Below are 6,938 nucleotides of genomic sequence, written 5' to 3'. Positions count from 1 at the left end.
ATAGTGTGAATGTTTTTAATTGTCCGTCTCTCACAAAAAGAAAGGGAAATAGCCTAATGACAACACAAAGTTTTAAAGTCAGATACATCTGGGAGTTTTGTGTTAATACTCTGTGTACAAACAACACGTGTAAAAGTTCAAGCACCAAAAACTAATATACTGTCAACTCAGGAGGGGAATTAAAAGGAGAATCAAACTGAAATACTGGGGCAGATCTACTTCTGTCAGTGTTGAGTGATGTGGAATGGGTTGTATCAGCCCTTCTTGTTCACCTTCCTTCCCCATCCCCTCCAAGGCACACGTTTACCTGTGGCCTGAACAGATATTGTCCATTTGATATGTGTAGTTAATGGACACATTAACTGCATTGCATGCATGCTTTCACTGCGTGTGTTTCATCAGGCAGGAGTGAAACTCTCTGTCTTCCTGCAAAGGTGGGCCAGGCTTTAAAATTTTACAAAACACAGTGCCTATCTGAAATCTGATTCAGTAGTCCATGGCGCCTATAAAATGTCCTCTCTTCCCTGCTGGCAGCCAATGCAATTCCTCTTCTTCTTACCAAGTGTAACCCAATTAACCCAAAGCAGCATTATCTGTGGGGATAGGGCAAGTTTCTACCATTTGCAGAGGTGATGGATGCTGTGCATCCATCTCATGTGGTGATGCAGCTGTGCTCAAAACAAGCCTCCATGTTGCAAGCAGGCTCCAAGGCACTCCACAGCATCAGAAACATGGATAATGACTGAATTTTGATATGACTGTGGCACTTATCAAGGAATGGGGAAACAAACTTCCCCCCAAACCCTATTCTGGGTATTTATTTTGTCACATCTATGTTCACATACGATCCACGTGATTCCTGTCTGCTGTGGCACGGGGCAAAGCATATGCAGCTTGCACACATGTGACCTTTTGTGCCTAAGCAAATGCATATTGCAGAGGGAGCAGCTATAAAACCTATATATTTAAATGTGAATATTATAATATTGTCTTCATAATTATCATTCCCCTTGCTAGTTTCCAAGATGCTCTGGGAGGATCAAAACACAGCTGCTTCCCTACTGAGAATTTTCACACTTATCCCAGCCCCAGGTTTGTTTCCATCCCGGCCAACAGACGGCTCGGAGCTGCTGGTCCCCGGGCATGGCAGAGCTACGACTGTTGACTGTTACTTTCCAAAGAAGGCTAAAAACTGACAGGCTGTTTGAATACAACTAAGGAGGGAAAAGGGAAAGGACTTTGCTCAATCCAAATGGTGGTCTTGCAAATCTTGACTGTTTTCCTTTAAGCCAACTAGCAATTTTTTTTCCTTGTGTCTACAAGAACATCAGCATTTGAAACACCAATGTGGGCTTAAGGAGAAAATGGATTTTCACCATATGAACTGTATGCATAATTTCCAGATAGGAAATGGCATGTTACTTTATTCACATACATTCACATTCATTTATTCACATGAAAAATAGTTCATATTCTCAGCTATGATTGACATAAGGTACGAAGAGGATTTCTTCTGTAAAAAAGCAAACAAATTATGAGGAGTAGGAAGCAATAAGGTTGTTTATTAACACTCTTCTATCTTCACCCTCCTGCCCACCCCATCACCCGTGAGATGGCATTCCAAATCCTTGACACAAAATGATAATATATAATATCAACCATACGTTCTCTGCCATTCCCATCTGAACCTCCAGCACTGCAAATGTAGTCATCTTCTTTCCACAGCGGGAAATAGCAACATTCATACTTGTGCATTACCTTTATTTGGCACTCAAACCCCTGTGAAGTAGAAATTTTACCATTTAGCACCATCCCAGCCTCACAAAATACAGCCTTTCAAAGGATAAAGATAAGCCCATGGTGTCTGAACAGATTCAAGATGCTTTACTAGCATTCTCACAAGGCTCCTGTTTGATTTGCATGATTATTCGGGTGATGGAGGTTAACTACCCTGAGCAATGGGAGGAAATCAAGCCATGATCTTAAATGCACAAATATGCATAGATTGAGGGGGTTTATTTCATTTCCAGCAAGATTACTGGCAATGCCTATAGTAACGCCTATTTTGTTAATTTTAGCTTTTATTACAGCCATCTCCAGGAAACAGCAACATTCCCAGAGATAATCCTTGAGCAGAAAAGAAAGCACATTCACAGAATACATTTCTTCTTGCAAATTATTTACCCGAGGCAAAAATGTTTATCAGCCTTTCTAATTTGGTGGCATAGTACAGCTCCTGGTGCATGGTGAGCTCAACAATTAACTGATTTCACTGATGTTTAAAAAAAAAATGATACAAACAGTGCTGAACACAAAAGTAGTTTTCCACCATTTACATCAAGGGACAGCATTGTGCTTGTTTCCCTTGTGCAAGTTCTGGCACTGAATGAAACAAGACTGATTTTTTTCCCCATGGTTTTTGTCAGAAATCAGGAAAATTAAATGTAATGAAAAATTTAGTGAAAGCAAAACTTAGTAGCATGTTACAAAGATCTCAAAGTTTATAAATAACAGCAGGTAGCTTCAAAGAATATCAGGTAGCTATGCTGGACTTGGTGTGAATTCCCTATCACAGCAAGGCAAGTGGAGGAGGAGGAGCGATATCTGATCCTTCAAGGTTCAGTAAACGTGGAGCAATTGTAATTAATCTTAAGTGACTCGTGATGCAGTATCACTGTGGCACAGGACTGATGACAGGGAGGTGTTCTCAGGAGACAGAAGTGAGTAATTTGGTGCCTTGTGGACAGTGTTCAGAGACATGAGAGAAGTCTGACTTAGCAAATGTCAGGGTGCATCTAGAATGACCAGAGGTGAGCCAATGTCCTGGCGGGGACACAGAGGACAGGATTCCCTCCTGCCTGTTTACTGGCAATAAACACAAAGCCCTTTCCCTGGCCTGCCAGTTAGGGAAAGCTCCTCTCCAACCAGCACTATCCCTTCCTCTTTGTTGTATAGATTTTTAAATAAACATATCAAATTAAAAAAGAACTGTTCATGTGTTTATGGAGCTTGCTAGAAAACTTGCAAAGGTGTGTGCCAGCTGGGTCACTTCTGTGTGGATGCTTATGGCACTGACGACACATGAGGTGTGTCCTCAAGCATGAAGCTTCCCAAAGGGATTGAGAAAACATGGGATTGAGAGAGTGGGCTCAGCACTATGTGGTTGAAATGGCAGTTAAGAGGTATTGTCCTGCAATGGGAGACACTGGGATTAGGTGGCTCATTTCCTCAGAAGATTTCCTTCATCTCCAAAAACTGAAATTTTTTTGGAGGGTAATGTGTGATGCTTGATAGAACTTAGTTAATTAAAGTTGGCCAGAAGCCAGGCCATCTAGCTCTGTGATTGTTTCTCCTTTTTTTAGTTGAGGAACATTGGAGTGGTTCAATACTTCCAGTGAGGGAGTACTGACACGCATGTCAGGTGCTTGGGAGGTGCTGTTTGCAACAGGGCTGTTCCCAGTCTGAAATGGATCATGAAAAGATCGAGTGGTGTGAGCCACTGAACATAACCCCTTTGGAAATAAATGCTCTCTATTACTGACAGTCCTTATTGGTGTTCTGGCTGTTTACCTGTGTGGATGAGAGTGACCCCATTCTGCCTTCAAACAGCTTTGAGAGTAAAGTGTGGCGTGGTGTGGTGTGGTGTGGTGTGGTGTGGTGTGGTGTGGTGTGGTGTGGTGTGGTGTGGTGTGGTGTGGTGTGGTGTGGCGTGGCGTGGCGTGGTGTGGTGTGGTAGCATGACAGAATGGGTTTAGGGAGGAAGGGCAGGGAGAAATCAACCAGATGCTCTATTAGTCATTAAAAAACATATGTATGTAATATATATACATGTATGTGTATATATATCTATGTATATATGTATGTATATGAATATGTCAGATCTATACATAATGTATACAAAGAATTATGTAATTTAGCTGTTTAACTTTCACTTCCTTTCCTGGAAACTGTTTGTTTCTCTGGGGGGGCAGGGCCTCATTGCATGTGAAGTGTCTTTTCTAGCTCAGAGAGAAACACTTCTTCTGCTGAAGTCAGTGTCCTTAAACTCAGGGCCTGCTCATGGTGAACTGTCACCCAGAAGTTTTAGGTGACTGCTGTTGACTCTCACCTGTACTCCAGCTGGATCTGAAGTGATGTAAGTCAAATCATCAAAACCAATTAAAACAAATAACTAAGCACACAGAAGAATGCACTCAGCCTAAGATGCTCCAGTAGACCAAAGCATCTGTGCACCCAGCTGTTTGGTGTACAAAGCAGATGTGACAAGATGTTTGGACCTGGTGTTGTTTATGTATCAGGAGATTTGGGCTGGATGGATTCACAGGCTATAACAAATTTATCCTGGCTTGTTCTTTTGCTACAGCCCATCCAGGGGACATACACGTGGCATACAGAAAACCCGATGTGTCAGGAACACTGAAATCTTGTATATTTGCTGACGGGTCTCTACAAAAGCCAGATCAGGCAATAAAAGCTCTTTTTTGGAACTTCTAATTCTTAAAAAATATAGTTTTTTAACTCTTGTTGAGAGTATGTTCAGTAATAGGGAATATAGCAAATTTATTCTTGGTGTCCTTTCACAATTGTTATTCAATAAAATTCCAACAAGCTTATTGTAATGTGTTCTGACACATAGGATTTTATAGAGTGGATCTCCTAATATTTAGAATTTCAATTCAAGCACCAGTTTTGGAGTCAAATGCTTTGTGAGAATCTCATTCTTCTTGCAACTTCTTACCCCCAGAGTTTTGATCTCTTCTGGTTGCAGAGAAAAGCCTGGAAACATAACCCATATTAAGTCTCAAACACCAGACGGCAAACAGAAATATACAAAAAAAAAAAATCTTTTTTTTTCATTCTCCTGATTTTTTAACAGTTAGAGTTGGCAATATTGCAACTGGAATTTGGTTTGAATGAAGACTAAGGGCTGAATGCCAGCTTACTCTCTCTGTCTCTCTCTGAAGAAAAGCAATGCTTTTAGATGCCTGGAAATGCAGGGCCTTGATTCACGACTTTCTTCCATGGCAGCTCATGCTGCCTTTACTCTGCTTATAAGCCTAGACTCTAATATTCATGTATATTCCAAGATGTGTCCAAATCCAAACAGTACAAATTGTCTTTTTCTTTAGAATATGATAAGCTCAGGTAGAAAATGCTTTGATTTCTGTGATATGTGAAACCTGGATCTATTTTAAATAAGCCCATCTCTACCTATAACCCATCTCTGAAACTCCTAAACAGAGTACATCAAATAATCTGAGAATTCTTTTTAAATAATGTTTTTACTGTCTTGTTTCTTCTGCAAGTTTTTTCCACAAGAAATACTGTGAATTTAAAAAGTACTGATTATACTCTCCGAGTAAAATGGCTTCTGAATTCACATGCCTGGACTTCAATGCTTCCTCAAAGCCACTAAATACTGGAGTTCAATAGAAAAGGAAAAGTTGGTTCAACTTGGAATTATGGCAAAAATGGAAATTATGGGAAAATGTCAATAATTTTAGTGAATGCAGTCTTTTCTACCCAAAATTTCCAGTCTGTTGGTTTGCCTACCATTAATATAACCTTCTCTTTTTGGATTGAAAGAGGGTAATTTGTCATTATTATTAACTCTTTTTAGTTAATAAGAGATTAGTATGAGGAAAAAAAGCCTTACATCTCTCCCATACCACCTCAAATCCTTTGTGTATCTAAATATACCAAAGCCCCAAGAGTGAACTGTTTGTGTATATATTCCTGTACTGCCAGCAATGTTTCTGACACTGGTCAAACAGCATGGGCTCACAACTTACAAAAAGTGTTTAGCACAGCTTTCAGGCCTGTGGCTCAGTTTTGGGGCTCTGGACCTCAGTGTGCTCTGCAAACCATAATGAACATTTTGAACAGTGCAAATGAAACACTCTTCTTACAACAAAGGATGTTGTTGACAAGGTGACAAGTTTGATTGGCCACATGAAATGGAACTGGTGCTACAGGTTTTGAGTATTGTCTCCTGAAAACTCACTCATTGAGCCACAATATACTCATATATAGATTAAATGCATCCAAGAATCAATGGGGAAGGCAGTAAAACACATGCTCTGAAGGCTCAAGTTTGACTGAAATTATCCATATTGTCCTGGTGCTCTTCTCCAGAGTGAATAACATAGGGGACTGCTTGTCTTGCCTCAGAAAGGCTCGTCACTAGCAACAGGTAAATAATCCAAATTTGCCCTGATCTGATGCATTTCCCAGCATAATCCAGCCCAGCAGTCCTGCAGCAGCCCTCTCACATGAGCAATGCATGGCAGGGGACAGAAGCTGGTCACTGCTGTTCTCAGAACTGTCTCACCCATTGACTTTCCCTGGCAAGCACAAGGTTCCTGCAGCAGCAGTGTATTACCTCAGCTGCCAGTGTCTTCTGTCACTGAAATATTTTCCATCAAAGGGAAACCTCTGTGAAGCAGCAGAGCACAAGGGCTGGCTGTCAGCTTAAACTCTTGTAATGCTTAACCCGTTGCCTCCCCTCCACAGTGACTCTTCAGATTAAAAAGATTCTCTTTGCTTTTGATTAGTCTCCTCCTGACACAGTCTAGTGCAAATATTTGATATAGTAGAAAATCAGATATGTTGTCAGCAGGCAGTTGAGGCTCTCTTATGAGTCTATTTTCTTTTTCAGTAATCTTCCTGCCATTTCTGGCCATGGAGTAAGTTCAGTACTACTATAAATTGCAAAGTTTGCTGCAGTTTGCTGGGGAGAAATAGGAAATTGTATCACACAGAGTAGTGAGAGGATGCCACTGAAGCTTCCTGATCTCTGCAGGCTCCTTCACACCCACCCTTTCCCTTGTGGAGAACAGACAGGAAAACACCCATTCGTACATGCATAAACATACCATGTCTTTGCATACACTACAAAAATTTGCCTGGGCACAGAAGTAAAAACATTGGAGAAAGTA

Source organism: Lonchura striata, chromosome 2 (genome assembly GCF_050655825.1).
Source record: "Lonchura striata isolate lonStrDom1 chromosome 2, ASM5065582v1, whole genome shotgun sequence".
Lineage (NCBI taxonomy): Eukaryota > Metazoa > Chordata > Aves > Passeriformes > Estrildidae > Lonchura > Lonchura striata.
The sequence above is the reverse complement of the archived record's forward strand: the minus strand, read 5'-3'. Positions refer to the sequence as shown.